This window comes from Giraffa tippelskirchi, chromosome 2, assembly GCF_054371585.1.
Source record: "Giraffa tippelskirchi isolate mGirTip1 chromosome 2, T2T-mGirTip1v1.2.pri, whole genome shotgun sequence".
NCBI lineage: Eukaryota > Metazoa > Chordata > Mammalia > Artiodactyla > Giraffidae > Giraffa > Giraffa tippelskirchi.
The window spans coordinates 157,214,012-157,231,911 of record NC_137276.1 but is presented as its reverse complement, the minus strand read 5'-3'; the positions used below and the strand labels follow the sequence as shown (position 1 = coordinate 157,231,911).

The following is a 17,900-nucleotide window of genomic DNA, read 5'->3' as shown; positions in this document are numbered from 1 at the left end:
GGGATCCTGTGTTTCATCCCAGATAAAGCACTGGCTGGCTTTGTGGCCTCAAGGATGGTTCAGATAATCTTTCTTTTCTTCAGTTTCCTCATCTGTAAAATGAGAATAATATCACCTTGCTAATGGTGATATTTGAATTCACAATGACATACCTAAAGAGCCTAATTCAGTGCCTGGCCCACAGTGGCTATTTAATAAACTGTAGCAGCTACCGTAATTATTTACCACCCTCTTCAAAGGACTGGTGGCAAACAATGTGAAAGGAAAAATTCCTCCCTCCCCTGCCAGTCTCAGCCCTACGAGCCCTCCCAGCTGTGTCACTCACTGGCCATGAGGACTAGGGCGTGCACTCAGCACTCCAGGAGCCTTGAGGCCCTTCTGCCATTCTTCCTTCTCCATAGGCCACCACTTTAGCGCTTCTGCTGCCACCCAGCAACTGCCCAGAGGAACTGCATGGATTTCAGAAAATTAGAATTTAAAGAGATATTTGAAAATTTTAGGAAGCAATGAAAGGAAAACTTTGTTAAAGGGCTCTTCCCTAGCAATAACGCTAGACAAAGGTATGAGGGATTAAACGCTGGGATCATGTCAAATTTAAAACTCTTGATATCCGTATAATATGATTTCTGTAAAACCACCTGATCCTTTTCTGTTTTTGCTTCAGTATATCACTATTATTATTTTCTTAAAGAATACTCAGATAACAATTTCAAATTATAGAATTTTCGTTTTGAAAGACACCTGGAAGATTACAGACTGCTCTCTTTGCTCTACAGATGTTTAAGGAACAGTCCAGAGAAGAGAGACTATATTCAATAGAAATGTTAGGAAGCTCATTTATGGAAAGTCAAAGCTCTAATTCTGCATCTTCTATCTTCACGGCCAATGTGTCAGTCATTCCCCAGATGCTTCTAAAAAGCAGAGTCCCTGTCTTCTGATGACTTGCAGAGAAGAAAACCTAAAATGCTAGAATTTACAGGCATACATCAATGAAAAACCTCTTTGGTTATTCTCCTTCTTTAGGTTCTGCTCTCAGCTTTGCCACTGGGGGTCTCAGATACAGTCTCCTAAGACCACAGTTTACATCTAAAAAATGAGGAAGATTGAACTAGATATTCTAAATTACTCTCCAACTCCAAAAACCTATATTTTTTATCACTCATGTATTGAATTATGATAATAGCACGCACTTTGAAAGAATGTACATACATCATAATTAGCAGGTTCTTCTGCATCAGAAGAAACAAATCTTGAACTTTTGACTTGGCCAAGTGTCCCCCAGCTCCCCCCCCCTCCCCCCGCAAGTCATTCCTCCAGATGGATTTTCACCAAAACAGACCCTACATAGCCTGGGGGATCAGCCCAATGGGCTGAACAAGCCTCTTCTCACTTGTATTTAAGCTGGTACACATGGGTAAGGTTTCTACTGTTTTATGGGATCTATGTCAGTGGATATCCTAATGAAAAGTGGCATCCAAAGTGCTAAAAACAAACAAACAAAAAATAATATATTGCTGGTGATTAAGAGATGATTCAGAAAATCATGAGGAGAGTTGCAGCTTGTGACTTTGATGCCACAGGCTGTTAAGAATGTGTGTTTAAGATGGATCTTGATAGGAGGACCAAAAACAGTGAACCTTGACCCCGAACTTTAGAGTGATAGCCTTTTTACTTGTGTTTGTGCTTAAACCTTGTTTTTTGCTATGTGTTTTCCTTTGTGTTTTGATCTGAGTGCTTAAAAAAACTAAAGATGTTAATGAAGATTTCCTAAAGACAGATGATTCCCCCAAAAAGTTATAAGATTTAATTGCTGAATCCTAATAGTCTCATTCAGTGAAAATGGAAAGAAAATACATAAAATAAAAGGACTCTCCCCATAGAGAGATCTTAGGAGAAGACCACAGGAAAAGTTAAATTGGTGGGGCCTGAAAAACCAACATTCACACATTGATTATGAGCAGCAAGATCAAAGTCAAGAATGTCCTATGTCTGAAAGATCCAAATTCTCTAGCTTCCCAGACTCTGCAGTTAGATTCCAGAAAGAACCAAGCTCTTTTTCAGAGAACTGATTTTTCTCTTTAAAGCCAAATCCCTAACTCGAATTCTGTTTGTGCTTCAGAATATTGCCATTATGACACCGAAGACCAGAAGCATTTCCCTTGAAGAAATGCAGTATCTATAACACTGATAGATTTTCTTGTTCGCCGAGCAACAGAGTTTAGAGAACCTCAGACTGGATGCCCCACACTAAGTGTGTAGTGAGTACAGTGTAAGTTTTGGGGTGGTTCACAAACATTTCCCAGAAGGGATAGGATCCTGCCCTCTTCAGGAATTCCTAGGCAATAACTTCCTAAGGAAGTATTTCTCATTTAAATATAACCTCCTGGCAACCAAATATTTATCTAGAAGAAATTGGGAGTGGCCTTGTCCAATCAGGCACCTGGGTTCAGTCCATTTCTCAAAAATAACAGTATTGTGGCATTTGGGGAACGCCTCTTCCCAGAAGTTTGCCAAGAAATAGTTCAGCAAAACCCCACCATCCACCCATCCTTGTCAACACGCCTCCCAGGGCATTATGAGTGAGTGAACAGCACCGCACCCAAGATCAAATCCAGGGCATTCTTGGCATAGGTCCCCAAAGGCAAAGTCAAGAGCATGTGTGACAAAATCCTTGTCTGCTGCCCAGTTCATCATACTATGTGAGGTAAGTTGATACTTGCTGAGGATAGTAGGTCCAGAAACCCCAAGCAATTCTGCTTTCAGACTTCATCTCCATTTAAGCAAATCTCAAGTGACTTTGCTCCATTGGAGTCTGAGGCCACTAATCAGTGTGGCCTGCAGAGTATGGTACTCAGATTCTCATTTAAGACTTCTCCTTTCCATACCTAGGCCAAGCATCCAACACCTCTCACCAGGACTGAGTCAAAGATCTGATCATATGTTTTTCAGTGTTCCAATCCATCCCACACACCACTACCTAGTCTGGTCATGTACTCACCATTCACTAAGTACACAGTGATGTGCCTGCCACATACTAATGTTCCACAGGCTGCAGGGACACAGATATCCAGAAAACCTCTCCTGCAATGAAAGCTTTTTGACTCCCACTAGCCAATCAAAATATATGCAAACCTCCTTGTTCTGCCATTTACCATTCTCCATGAACAGGCTCTCCTTTCTCTTTCCTTTCTCCCACCTCTCTCCCTACCCTCCAGCCACCCAGGAGACTAGTCATGGTTTCTGAAACAATGTTTTAGGCTTTTGCATCATCATGCCTTTTGATAATACTCTCCCCCTAGTCTATAAGGCACTGTTCTCTAACAAAATTCATCTGTCTCTTGAGCAAAAATTACCAACCTTAAAAAAAGAAAAAAAAAAGCCTCAGAATTGCTTCAATAATACATTGCTTCTATCTTTCACTTAGGGTTTATTGTGTCAAGTGTTCTGTGAAAATTAGTCTTCTATATAATTACTCTCCCTGTTCCCAGTTAGAGCTCAGGCTATCTGAGGGCAAGACCAATATATAACTCATCTTTTTTACCCTACAGAGACTACTAGGCACTGTCTTTCATTTGTTGAATCATCACATTAAAACTACTACAGTTAAAGCTTGTTTCCTGAATCTAGGCGCAGCAATATCCAAATTACCTAGAAAGAGGGGGAAAAAGTGCTAGGGAAACACATAAAGTCTATGTGTGAGTGCTACCTCACTTCAGTCATGTCAGACTTTTTGAGATTCTATGGACTATAGCCTGCCAGGCTCCTCTGTCTATGGGATTTTCCAGGCAAGAATATTGAGTGGGTTGCCATGCTCTCCTCCGGGGTATCTTCCCCCAAGGACCTCCTCCAAGGATCGAACCCAAGTCTCTTATGTCTCCTGCATTGGCAGGCGGGTTCTTTACCACTAGTGTCATCTGGAAAGCCCATAAAGTCTGTAAGTAACTATGTTCAATAGCTGAAATGACTTTTTAACTAAAAAATCAAAGACTATTAATTACTTAATGTTCTTAATTATAATTCAGGTTTTATGTTAAAATCAGTTTCCTCTGCCTATTGCCCCATTACCAAATGGTATTATAAAAAATATAATACTAGGTGTTTCAGGTGGCCAGGCATTGCATTTAATGTCACTTCTCTATGCAAACCTGTAGAGTCATCCCTTCTTATACATGTCTCCTGCTTGGTTTGAATTGGGGGCAGGTGGCCAGGGGTACTCTCTTGTTCCTAGGAGCATTTTAACATGTGCTTTCCCTGCTCCCAGAAATAAACCCGAACCACCCATTAACAGGGCTTAGGTGTTTTCAAACCAACTCATCAAGTTCCTATTTCCATCAGAAAACAGGTTCCAGGTCTTCGTTAGTTTGCCATGAAGTAACAGGCCTTGAGTAAAGCAAATGATCATCAGTTCTTTCCTGTGGAATTTACAGCATAGACCTGCAGCCCTAACTGCCCCACTCAGTGACTCAGTAGCTTTTCAGGGAGTAGCTATCTATTGTTGTTGTGTTCAGTTGCTCAGTTGCATGTGATTATTTGTGTCTCCATGGGTTGTAGCCCACCAGGCTCCTCTGTCCATGGAATTTTCCAGACAAGAATACTGGAATGAGTTGCGATTTCCTTCTCCAGGGGATCTTCCCAACCCAAGGATTGAAACTGCATGTCTTGCATCTCCTTCATTGGCAGGCAGATTCCTTACCACTGCACCACCTGGGAAGCTCCTAGCTATATATTAGCATTTTGCAGTACTATAAAACATGTATGGAGAGTGTTATCTTCCTAATAGAAAAAAAAATCGGAAAGCAAAAGGAAACTAATATGTTTGGAGTGTCTATAACAGTCACCAGCTTGGCTCTTCTCAATGTTTTCATTTAATCCTCACAACTTTATAGGGTGGATATTATTAACTCCAAAATATGAACTACATGTCTGTATCTAGGGAGTTTGGACTAAGAGAAGATCAAGGAGTAAAAAGAGGAGAAAGAAGAAGAATATGTCAGTCGAAGCTAGAAAAATTGTATCAAACACCAACTCTTGCCTATTTTTTCTCCGCAGTTTTCATCTTTCCCTAGGGTCTGCAAAATAAATGCACAAAAGTTCAAGTTCTGCCACCAATGCTAAACTTTCTCAAAACAACTGTCATTGGTCACAATATTCCTTCTCTGTCAACAAGTTCTTATATTTTCTCATTTCACAGGAGAAACAGTGGAAAGATAGTTATAAAATTACTGGCCCACAAGATGGCAGAGACCTTGAAGATCATCTGATTTCACCTGTCATGTTACATGGGGGTAAAATAAGGCTCTGGAAGAGGAAACAACTTTCTTTCAAGGACACACAGAACATTGAAGACAAAATAGGGATAAGAATTCAGACTTTCTCATTCCCAGCCCAGTAAAATCTCCATGTTGCATTTCTAAATAGGCACATTCATTTGACAGATTGACAAATGGCAAATGCCCTTTATTTTCAGAGTGAATGAGCTAAAAAGAGCACTTCCCATTCTTCACCCTACCTCTCCATGCCTATATCCATTCCATCCACCTCTCAATACTCCTCCATTTCTTAACCTAAAACCCTCCTCAAGAACTCACGTGAACTTCCTAGGCCTCTTAGTTTGGAGTCAAATGCCATAGCATCAAGAGTCACATCTGATCTTATCCTCCAAATCTGTTTCCGTCATCACTAATAAATCCTTGTGTTTGTATGATACCTTTCCCCAAAAAGCCTCGGGTGATTTATGAACATTATCACATTACACAATAAGTAATTATCCTAAGAGATAAGTGGGCAATCTGATTCATTTTATACACTTGAATCAGAACCATTTCCCAGCAGTACCAGACACAGTCCCACAGTTTAGAGCAAGGGCTTTCAAACTAGTTTTAACTCTGAATCTCTCTAGGGAATGCCTGCCAATGCAAGTGACAGATACTAGTTGAATTACTCTAACTCTTCCAAATGCCATAAGCTCATCAGCATCTAAATTTGAAACTCATCTCCACATTGGTGTCCCTTGGGCCCTCTTGTTGACTTGTTTATGGTTCCACAGAGGTACCAGGCTCTCTCTGTCTCTCTCCTTTAAATGAACTATTCTCTCCCTGGACCACTCTCCATAACCTCCTTCACCTTGTCTGCTTCAGTCTGTTTCAGAAGCCCTTCCTCCAAGAAGCCTTCCTTCATCTTCACCCTTCGACTTACATCTAAATTCTCTGATAAATGTCCTGATCACCTTCGTGTGGAAGCTGCTTGTTCAACAGCCTCCAGTGTCCACCTCCTGACCTGCTTGCCCTCAGGTGACAGCCACCACTTGAGTGTGAGCTGGACTTAGTGACTTGCCTCCAATGAATACAACATGGTCATGAACTGTCCCTTCCAAGAGTAGGTTACCTAAAGACAGTAGCATCTGTCTTGCTCAGTCTCTCATGTTCCTTCTCACTCTTTCCCTTGTTCCCTGTAAGGAAGACCAGCAGCCATGTATGTTGTCAGTAGTCTTAGAGAAATGCTCACATGGCAGGAACCCATCTCTCTGGCCATCCGCCAGTGAGGATTTGAGCCTGCGGACAACCACTCGAGTGAGCTTGAGATGCCATGGGCCCAGTGATCTGAACCACAGGACCTAGCTAAGGCACACCCATACTCCTGACCCAGAAGCAGAGAAATAATAAGTGATTCTTATGTAATGCTTTGAGTGAGTTGCTACACAAGTTTTGAGGTGAGTTGCTACACATCAGTCTATAATTCACACAACCCATATATCTCTTCTTCAAAGCACTTTCACTGTTATAATTTTCTATGTATCAGTATGATGATTTGACTGCCCCCTTGACTGTGAACTCCATGAAGGCAGAAACTCTCTCTCTAGCACAAGGGCATCACAGTGCCCAGCCTAGCAACAGGTAATGCCAAGTGCTCAGTAAATGTCAGTGATGCAAACAGTTTGTCCCAACCATCGACTTTTCCCTGCTTGAGTAGCCAAGCAGCCACCCTAGATAATAAACATGAAGAGTGTCTTCCAATTGTAGGCTTACAGCCCTTCCCTCTCACCCTCTCCCATACCAAGAACACCCAATTCGTCCATCACATGCCAGAGATTCTACTGCAGCCAAGTCTTCACACCTATGCCCTCCTTTTCACATCCACTGGCCCAGTTCAGGTTACTATAATTTCCCAACTCTACCCTCAGAGAATCTAAGTGGCTCTCCCTTAGCCAGCCCTTTTTTCCAGTTCTGTCTCTTCCAAACCATCTCTTATATTGTTGCTCCCCCCTTAACTTCCCAAAGAAAAATGCCAATCATTTCATCTCTTCTCCTAAAAGTTTCATCATCTCAGATCCTAAGATGACTAAAACCTAAACACCTCATATTAAAAATATCAGATAATATCACTAACATGTGGAATCCTTAAAAAAAGGGGGGAGGTACAAATGAACTTATTTACAAAACAGAATTAGAGCCACAGATGTAGAAAACAAATTTATGATTACCAGGGGTAGAGAGGGGGAAGAATAAATTGGGAGATTGGGATTGACATATATATATATACACACTGTGTGGTGCTAAATCGCTTCAATCATGTCTGACTCTTTGCAACCCTATGGATTGTAGCCCACCAGACTTCTCTGTTCATGGGATTCTTCAGGCAATAATACTGGGGTGGGTTGCCATTTCCCTCTCCAGGGGATCTTCCCAACCTAGGGATCAAATCTTTGTCTTTTTCATCTCCTTGCATTGGCAGGAGGTTCTTTACCTGGGAAGCCCACAATATATGCACTACTATATATAAAATAGACAACTAATAACAACCTGCTGTATAGTAAAGGGAACTCTACTCAATGCTCTGTAATAGCTTATAAGGGAAAAGAATTCAAAAAATGAATATATGCATACATATAACTATTTCACTTTGCTGTACACATGAAACTAATGCAACGTTGTAAATCAACTATACTCCAACAAAATTTTTTTTTCAATAAAAATAAACACCTCATATCATTATCCAAAACGATTCGAAAACTTCCACTATACCTTCTTAACAGCTGGGACCCTGCTCCACAGGAGACCTGGCAAGATCACGCTAGTTGGGCATTTGTCTGCTGATGCCTGGACGACTCCTCGCTATCCCTCTGCCCAAATTCTGTTCATCCTATAAAGACCTGCTCAGATTCCACCTTCCCTCTAAGACCTTCCCATATCTCCCAGGATAAATTCTCTCCCCCTCTCCTGTGCCCATGGCCCTGCTGGCTTTTCACTGGAGCACTAATCAAAGCCTGGTTAAAACATTAGCGCGTATGTGTGTCTGCCGTCCCATGAGATCATAAACATCCTGGGGACAGAATCCAGGTCTTGTCACCTTGTCATCATCACGCCTGCCACGTGGCCGGAGCTCAGGAAGGACTTGCTGAATATAATCGAATTACTACTTGGAAAGAACATACATTTAGGGAGCCACTTTTTATTTTCAAAGTGCTACTGGGAGGGCAGATGATTAAATCAGTGACTTTTTCTTTCTTTTTTTTTAAGCAAAGAGACCACAAACCACCTTTGAAGCCAAGAAAAAGATGTGATTGGAGGGAAATGAATCGCTATATTTAATCCTCCACTGAGTTTGGATAAACAACAAAATGCCAGCTCCCACCAGATCATTTCTTTTTAATTAAAAGTTAACCAGATTCTTTTGGAGCACTCAGTTTTCTGGTCAAGTCAACAAAAAGTTACCAGTGCCATCCACTCTCTCCCTTCCCCTGTCCTTCCACCCCCACTCCTAGAGTTTGGCAACCCTTGGGAGCAGCAAACACTTCAGCTGTTTGCTCTGCGCTCATAATTAGATTGTCTAGACAGGAGATGTTGCTGGAGCAATAGGAAACTATTTCACAAGGTGTTCTGCAGAACCACTCTTATAACAGTGATTAGGATGCACTGACAGACGCGAAGCCAGCAGAATCAGCCTGGGCCACGAGCCGGCTTCCCCCAGAGCAGAGGAGAGGCCCTTTGAAGCTCTTGTCTGAGAAAGAGATGCCAAATTAGGACCCTGGGGGCATGGAGCAGCTCTCTGGTCTCTGGATCCAAAGGAGCAAGATTGAGGTGATGGGGTAACGTCTGGAATGCCCTCCTCCCTTGTGCCTTCTGCTATACTAAGTCAACAGGAGGCAGCCCCTAGCCCTTGTTTCCACAGCATCTCTACAGACAGTATGAGGGGTGACCACATCCAGCAATTCCCAGCACAATGCAAATTTTAAGCAGCACGGAGAGATAAATGTGTAATGCCTACTCTTGCAAGGAGGCATCTCTTGGCCTGACCATCCCCCTCAGCTTTTGTTGGCATTTCAATGTGACAGCAATAATATTTTCTAGCAGAAAATCTTTTGGAGACATTTTTCATTGGAGTAGTTGATTAGGTAAAATCATTCAGCCCTCTAAGATGAATGACTTTGGGAAAATTGCTTCATCAATAGAATACTACAAAAGCACAGGATTTCAAGACCAAAAGGAAAAAAGAGCCAAAATTTTTTCAGAGATTTAGGAACAAATTGAGAGTTTAGGGTTAACATATACACACTGTGGTGGTTGTTTAGTCACTAAGTCGTGTCCAACTCTTGCAACCCCATGGACTGGGGCCTCCCAGGCTCCTCTGTCCATGGGATTCTCCAGGCAAAAATCCTGGAATGGGTTGCCATTTCCTTCTCCAAGGGATCTTCCCAACCCAGGGATCAAACTCAGGTCTCCTGAATTGCAGGCAGATTCTCTACCGACTGAGCTATGAGGGAAGCCCTCATATACACACTACTATATATAAAACAGATAAGCAATAAGGACCTACTATATAGCACAGGTCACTATAGTCAGTATTTTGTAAAAACCTATAAGGGAAAATCATCTGAAAAAGAATATATATATGAATCACTTTGATATATACCTGAAACTAACACAACATTGAAAATCAGCTACACTTCATTAAAAAAAAAAAAAAATCTGAAACATTTGTAAGTGAGGAAACTGAAATTTAGCATGGGGAGGAGACTTTTTTGATCAAGAGAATGGATCAGGACCCAGATCCCTGAATCCTAAACCAGTGTCTTTCTCCCAAACTTATTATAGAAGCTCACATCTGTCAAGTGCTTATTACACACAATATATTTTTCTAAACATTTTATATGTATTATCTCATTTAATCCTTAACATAGACTGAGATAGATGCTATTACCCTCACCAGTTTCCAAGTGAAGAGACAGGCACAGATTGTAGTGTGGCTTGCTCGAGGCCACCCAGAGCAGATCTAGATTTGGCTTCCAGGCAGCCTGACTCCAGAACCTGCTCTCTAAGCCCTAGGCTATCTAAACTCTTAACTCCTCATTACAGACTTCAGATAGGAACAAAGGTCATGACATGGAGGCCATTTATTCACAAAAATCACAGTGCATTTGATAGCCAGTAGGAATTACCTGCATGACAAAGGATTTGTCAGACCTCACCATGGGCTTCCCAGGTGGTGCTAGTGGTAAAGAACCTACCTGCCCATGCAGGAGATGTAAGAGATGTGGGTTCGATCCCTGGGTCAGGAAGATCCCCTCTAGGAGGGCATGGCAACTCACTCCAGTATTCTTTCATGGAGAATCCCATGGACAGAGGATCCTGGAGGGTTACAGTCCATAGGGTCCCACTAAGTTGAACATGACTGAAGCAACTAAGCACACACACACACACACACACACACACACACACACACACATCATGTACCTACATGTTAACATACAAGTCACTTGACCACTCAGTTTCCTCATCATTATCTCTTGTGGGCATGTTTTTTTAAATGGGAGCGTTATCAAGTAAATGTGGATTTTTAGAACTCTTTTAGTAATGATTATTTTAATACTTAATAATTTACAAAACACTTTCATATCCACCATTTAAATCTATACTGACCTATGAGTTAGTACTGACATGGAGTTTTATTATTGACATCTTATAGATTGGAAATTGAGAGCCTAGGAGTTAAAGTGAGTTGTCTAAATTCAGACAGTAAGAAAATTGGTGCGGTTAAGATTGGTCATAGTTTAACCTTATGGTTAATTTCATAGAAATGGAGTCTTCGTCTCCCTCCTCCACTTTTCTAACAGGTTACAGATACAAGATTATGAAAATTAAATTTTAATTAAAATCTGGGAATGAATCCAATTATGATAGAAATAAGATTTAGTGTTCTCATCTCAGATAAGGGACAATAACAGAAGCTATGTACTAGCAACTGGTTAAGGCAGTTACCCTGTAAGATAAGCCAAGCCTTTTGCCATTTCCTGGTTTTCTGTCTGATGAATGCTCTAATCTAAAGAATATCTTCCTTCATCTCACACATAAATGATCTTTAGCCTCTAGTTGTCTCTTCCCATCACCCTCTCACTTCACATTAAGCCAAAGGCAAAACAGTGACTAAAACAAAACAACTCTTTTGTAAGCACCAGTATAAGGGATATGCTGGAACATGTTCTGCTAAGTTCCAAAAGACCTCTCTGTGGCTTCTTAAGAGAAGAAGCTATATTAACAAGAGAGGCCGTCTTCACCCAGAGGAATAGATAGGAGGAAAGGAGAGGAGAGAGAATAAAAAATACAGAGGCAAGATCAAAGGGAGAGAAACAGGGGTGGAAAGAGAACACAGGGAATGGGAAGGGGAGGGGAGGAGATGGGAGGGAGGAGAGAGAAAAAAGGGATCTAACATTATTTATTAAAAGAAAGGAACACTGGACAGGAAGTAGGAAGAATTGATTTTGAAACCCACCTCTAATATTAAATAGCTGTTGGTGCCTGAATCTCTGCTTACCTCTCCTGGTCTCACTTCTCTCATCTCTAAAATGTAGTCAGTCTGTACTATTTATTCTTGGTGTTGAAGGTCAAATGGCACAGGGGAGGTAAGAGCTCTTGGTAAATAAACAGTATCAGTATTACCATATACATCCTTCTCCAGGGGATCTTCCCAACCCAGGGATCAAACCTGGGTCTCCTGCATTGCAGGCAGATTCTTTACCATCTGAGTCACCAGGGAAGCCCTCTAATGTTAAGTCATTTACATTTTCTTATAACAAAACAATTTGCTCACTCTGTTCAGGCTTTCCTCTGAAGCCAGTTTATGATTATTTAGCAGCTGATTTCTTTTGCCTCTTCTACCTTTTCCTGCCAGCTACTGGCTGACCTCTGACTTTAAATTAGTGACAATGCCCAATCAAGAAGGGCCAACTGACTTGGAAATAAAGGTAACAATCAAATTAATCTACTTAGTTCCAGTCTAACAAAAACTTGTATCTGGGAAAAAAAATCAGAACTTGTTAACAGTTGATGTCTCTGAGGCATATTGCAAAGTACTTCCAAACCATCTCATCAGAACTCTGCAATAAGGCTATTAATAAAGCAAAGTGACAATATGAATGACTTTTTGATAGATGAGGAAACAAAGTTAACCATTGTAAAATTAGATCTGAAATCCAGGACTCTACCCCTAGTCCAGAACTCTCCCATGGATGTTTGCTAAAAAACTGAGCAGAACTTTAAAAACCATCCCTTCATCATACTGTTTCTACCCCAGGGTCCCAGAGAAAGACCTTTAACTTTTAACAACATGCCAGCTGCTGGCACAAGCTTTCTTACTCTAACCCCAGAATGCAAATCTGAATAAAACTGCACAAGTTAATTAGGAGGGCTGGAATTACACCAACTTTCTATGGTAATAATTGGATGCCTCATAGGAAATCAAATAAAACATGCCATAAAAAATGAAATTTGTCTGAGAAGACTAATGAAAGAAGGGAGGTAAAGGATGAGAGAATGTGAGAAGAGTATGAATATATAGATTTCTTATGTTTCACAATGGAGATTTAGTATACACTGATGAATACTTTTTACATAAACATGGCATAACTAATAATGGTAATTTTAAGCAACTTTAAAAATGAATGATAGATATTGAAATCATACAGAGTCTGTTCTCTTGACACTGTGGAATTATGTTAGAGAACAATATCAAAAGATATTTAAAAATGACCATCAAATTCTTGCACCTGGTCTTATGAATTGGATATGTTCCATTGTCTCTTAGTTTATAGTCTATGGGAACTTGAATAGAATTTTTATCCTACTGTGGTGTGAAAATTGTATAAATCTTAATTATATTGAATTGGTTCATAGTGTTTTTCAGGTCTACTATATCCTTTGACTTTTCTGTATATTCATTCTATTAATTTTTGAGAGTTTGATATTGAAACTTCAACTAAAAATCTTAATTTTTCTACTTAAAAAAGTAATTGTAATATATAGTGGAACTACATGTGCCTTGTTCTGTATTTTCCAGGTCTCTTGTAAATGTGTTAGCATATTTTCATAATTTAAAAAGCATTTGTAAAAAAATGATAAGGAAATATAAAAAATGATGAAAAGTAGATTGCTAATGTAAATGAGTTTATTATTGAGAAGAAAACAGATAATATTCAAAAAAGATAGAATTAAGAATGCTATAAGTTATAGTCACTAGTAGAAAACATCCACTTATAGTCACTAGTAGAAAAAAGCTATAAACTTTCTTGCTTAAAGAAAAATACACTCAATGGAAAGCAAAGGAAATACAGAAAATATGGTAATATATTCAGAAAAATACAATAATACAAAAATCAAGATGGCAGAACTAAGACTGTAATGGTCATATTAATATGTATAAATGAGTTAATCTTACCAATTAAAAGAAAAGACCCTCAGGTTGGATCGCAAAGTAAAATTCAATTTATGTTGCATACAAGAACACATCAAAAAAATAACCCCTCAAATTTAAAGTAAAAATCAGGCAGAAATATATGAAGAAAATTTGAACAAAATGGTCATAAGCTTCACTATACTCAGCAGACAAGATCAAAAACAAGGAAAAAATTAAAGGAAATAAATTTCCTAATGAAAAGATTGTAATCTAAAATAAGGATTCAACATCTATAAATGGTCCTACATCAAACAAGACAACACAAACATTCATAATGTAAAGAAACAAAGTGAAAAAAACAAAAAAAAGAAGAATTGTAATTAAGGAAAATTTAATTCTCCTCTTTCAGTCTATGACAGATCAAGTGGCCAAAAAATTGACTAATAAATAATAGGCAAAGACAGACAAAACACAAATAGTATAATGATAATGGATATATAGAGTAATTTATCAAATTCTACACAAAAAAAGCAGAGACTGCACACTCAAATATTTATGAAATGTTGATATAAATTAAGTATTGAAATGTAAAAATATTTAGTAAATCCCAAAGAGTAGAAATAATAGAGAAGACATTTTCTAAACAGTGTAATAAAACTGGGAATTTATAGCATAACTCAAGGGAGCAGGCACATGATAGCAAAACTTCTGAAAGTTAAAGATCAGGGAAACATTTGAAAGCATTTAGAGAATATACAGAGCAACAGCAGTTCAAATAATTGTGGACTTCTCTTCAGAAATTATGGAGGCCAGAAGACAGTGGAACATCTTAAGAATGCTGAAAGAAAAAAATGTCAAGTCAGAATCCTCTAACTAAAGAAAATACTCCTTAAGAATAAAGGCTAAGGTGGGTGGGGGGTCCAGGAAGGGGAACACATGTAAACCCATGGCTGATTCATGTCAATGTATGGCAAAAACTATTACAATATTGTAAAGTAATTAGCCCTCAACTAAAATAAATAAATTTATTAAAAAAAAAAAAGAATAAAGGCTAAACAAAGATTCTCCCCACCCCTCAAAAAATAAGAATTTTTTTCATAGTAAATTACATTACAAAGAAATGCTAAAAAGTAATTTTTCATGTATAAGTAAAATGACATCAAGGAGAAACTTAAATCTTCTGGAACAAATAAAGAGCATAAGAACTGAAAACATGCTTAAATATAAAAGATAATTTTGTTTTCTCATTTCTTTGAAATACATATGATTTCTTAAAGCAAAATTTATAGTATTATCCTTTGGGGTTTGAAATGCAATAAAAGTAATATACATGAGAACTGCAACATAAAAGTCAGTGAGGAGGGGATGAAGAAATAAAAAATAGAAGAGGGAAACTGAAAACAAGTTAAGGTAGCCTTAACTTCAATCATATCAACATTACATGAAAGGTGAAGGGACTAAACACTCCAGTTAAAAGGCAGAGACTATCAGAACAGATTAAAAGTATGACCCAATTTTGTGGTCTCAAAAAGAAAAGCATTCTAAATATGAAGAGAGAAAGAAAATAAATGAAAAAATATACACTAAGCAAAAATAAGTATAAAATGATAGTGTCTATAATAATAAGAGATATAAAGGAGAGTACTAAAGAGAATATTGCCAGAGATAGAAAATAACATTTTATAATTAAAACAGGCTCATTTCATCAAAAAGACATACTAATCATGAATGTGTATTAATCTAACACAGACTCTTAAAATACATGAAGAAAAAAAAAAAAATTAAAGATACAAGAGAAAATCTCAAAATAAAAGCAGATGTTAACAGTCTTCTTTCAGTTCAGTTCAGTTCAGTCGCTCAGTCGTGTCCAACCCAGTGTGATCCCATGGATCGCAGCACTCCAGGCCTCCCTGTCTATCACCAACTCCTGAAGTTTACCCAAACTCGTGTTCATTGAGTCGGTGATGCCATCCAGCCATCTCATCCTCTGTTGTCCCCTTCTCCACCTGCCCCCAATCCTTCCCAGCATCAGGCTCTTTTCCAGTGAGTCAACTCTTTGCATGAGGTGGCCAAAGTATTGGAGTTTCAGCTTCAACATCAGTCTTTCCAATGAACACTCAGGACTGATCTCCTTTAGGATGGAGCGATTGGATCTCTTTGCAGTCCAAGGGACTCTCAAGAGTCTTCTCCAACACCACAGTTCAAAAGCATCAATTCTCTGGCGCTCAGCTTTCTTCATCATCCAACTCTCACATCCATACATGACTACCGGAAAAACCATAACCTTGACTAGATGGACCTTTGTTGGCATAGTAATGTCTCTGCTTTTTACTATGCTGTCTAGGTTGGTCATAGCTTTTCTTCCAAGGAGTAAGCGTCTTTTAATTTCATGGCTGCAGTCACCATCTGCAGTGATTTTGGAGCCCAGAAAAATAAAGTCTGACATTGTTTCCCCATCTATTTCCCATGAAGTGATGGGGCCAGATGCCATGATCTTAGTTTTCTGAATGTTGAGCTTTAAGCCAACTTTTTCACTCTGCTCTTTCACTTTCATCAAGAGTCTCTTTAGTTCTTCTTCACTTTCTGCCATAAGAGTGGTGTCATCTGCATATCTGAGGTTATTGATATTTCTCCTGGCAACCTTGATTCCAGCTTGTGCTTCATTTGGCCCAGTGTTTCCCTGATGTACTCTGCATATAAGTTAAATAAGCAGGGTGACAATATACAGCCTTGATGTACCCCTTTCCCTATTTGGAACCAGTCTGTTGTTCCAAGTCCAGTTCTAACTGTTGCAGGTCAGGTGGTCTGGTATTCGCATCTCTTGAAGAATTTTCCACAGTTTGTGGTGATCCACATAGTTAAAGGCTTTGGCATAGTCAATAAAGCAGAAATAGATGTTCTTGTGGAACTCTCTTGCTTTTTCGATGATCCAGCGGATGTTGGCAATTTCATCTCTGGTTCATCTGCCTTTTCTAAAACCAGCTTGAACATCTGGAAGTTCACGGTTCATGTATAGTTGAAGCCTGGCTTGGAGAATTTTAAGCATTACTTTGCTAGTGTGTGAGATGAGTGCAATTGTGCAGTAGTTTGGCATTGCCTTTCTTTGGGATTGGAATGAAAACAGACCTTTTCCAGTCCTGTGGCCACTGCTGAGTTTTCCAAATTTGCTGGCATATTGAGTGTAGCACTTTCACAGCATCATCTTTTAGGATTTAAATAGCTCAACTGGAATTCCGTCACCTTCACTAGCTTTATTCGCAGTGATGCTTCCTAAGGTCCGCTTGACTTCACATTCCAGGATGTCTGGCTCTAGGTGAGTGGTCACTCCATCATGATTACCTGGGTCGTGAAGATCTTTTTTGTGCAGTTCTTCTGTATATTCTTGCTATCTCTTCTTAATATCTTCTACTTCTGCTAGGTCCATAGCATTTCTTTCCTTTATTGAGCCTATCTTTGTATGAAATGTTCCCTTGGTATCTCTAATTTTCTTGAAGAGGTCTCTTGTCTTTCCCATTCTACTGTTTTCCTTTATTTCTTTGCACTGATCACTGAGGAAGGCTTTCTTATCTCTCCTTGCTAATCTTTGGAACTCTGCATTCAAATGGGTATATCTTTCCTTTTCTCCTTTGCCTTTCGCTTCTCTTGTTTTCACAGCTATTTGTAAGGCCTCCTCAGACAGCCATTTTGCTTTTTTGCATTTCTTTTTCTTGGGGATGATCTTGATCCCTGTCTCCTGTACAATGTCACGAACCTCTGTCTATAGTTCATCACGCACTCTATCAGATTTAGTCCCTTAAATCTATTTCTCGCATCCACTGTATAATCGTAAGGAATTTGATTTAGGTCGTGCCTGAATGGTCTAGTCGTTTTCCCTACTTTCTTCAATTTAAGTCTGAATTTGGCAACACACTACAATGCATTTAAAAGGATTAAAGTCAAAGACACTATGTTCTCTGAATTAAAATTCAATAATATTAAAATATCAAGAAAAACTCAAAATATTTGGAAATTTGTCAATACGACTTCTAAAGTATCTGTGGGTCAAAGAAAAAATCACAAGAAAAATTAGAAAATTTTTCTAACTGAATGATAGTATAAGCACAACATACCCAAATCTGTGAGATGTAGTAAAAGCAACGATTAGAAGGAAATTTATAGATTTAAATGCTCACATTATAAAAGAAGAAAAGCCTAAAATCAATGTTTTTGGGTTTCAAACTAAAAAGTTAAAAAAT

At 39.0% G+C, this 17,900-nt stretch overlaps 1 protein-coding gene and 1 long non-coding RNA gene across 3 annotated transcripts in view; one reads left to right on the top strand and one right to left on the bottom strand.

Moving 5' to 3' along the window:
* The window catches only part of TPRG1 (tumor protein p63 regulated 1), a 309,619-nt gene that overhangs the window by 58,468 nt on the left and 233,251 nt on the right, over window positions 1-17,900 (bottom strand). The window lies entirely within an intron of this gene.
* LOC145524496 (uncharacterized) lies at window positions 1,237-5,704 on the top strand. Its single transcript, XR_014067587.1, has 4 exons — window positions 1,237-1,414; window positions 2,120-2,269; window positions 2,570-2,704; window positions 5,192-5,704. It is a non-coding gene; the product is annotated as an uncharacterized LOC145524496 (long non-coding RNA).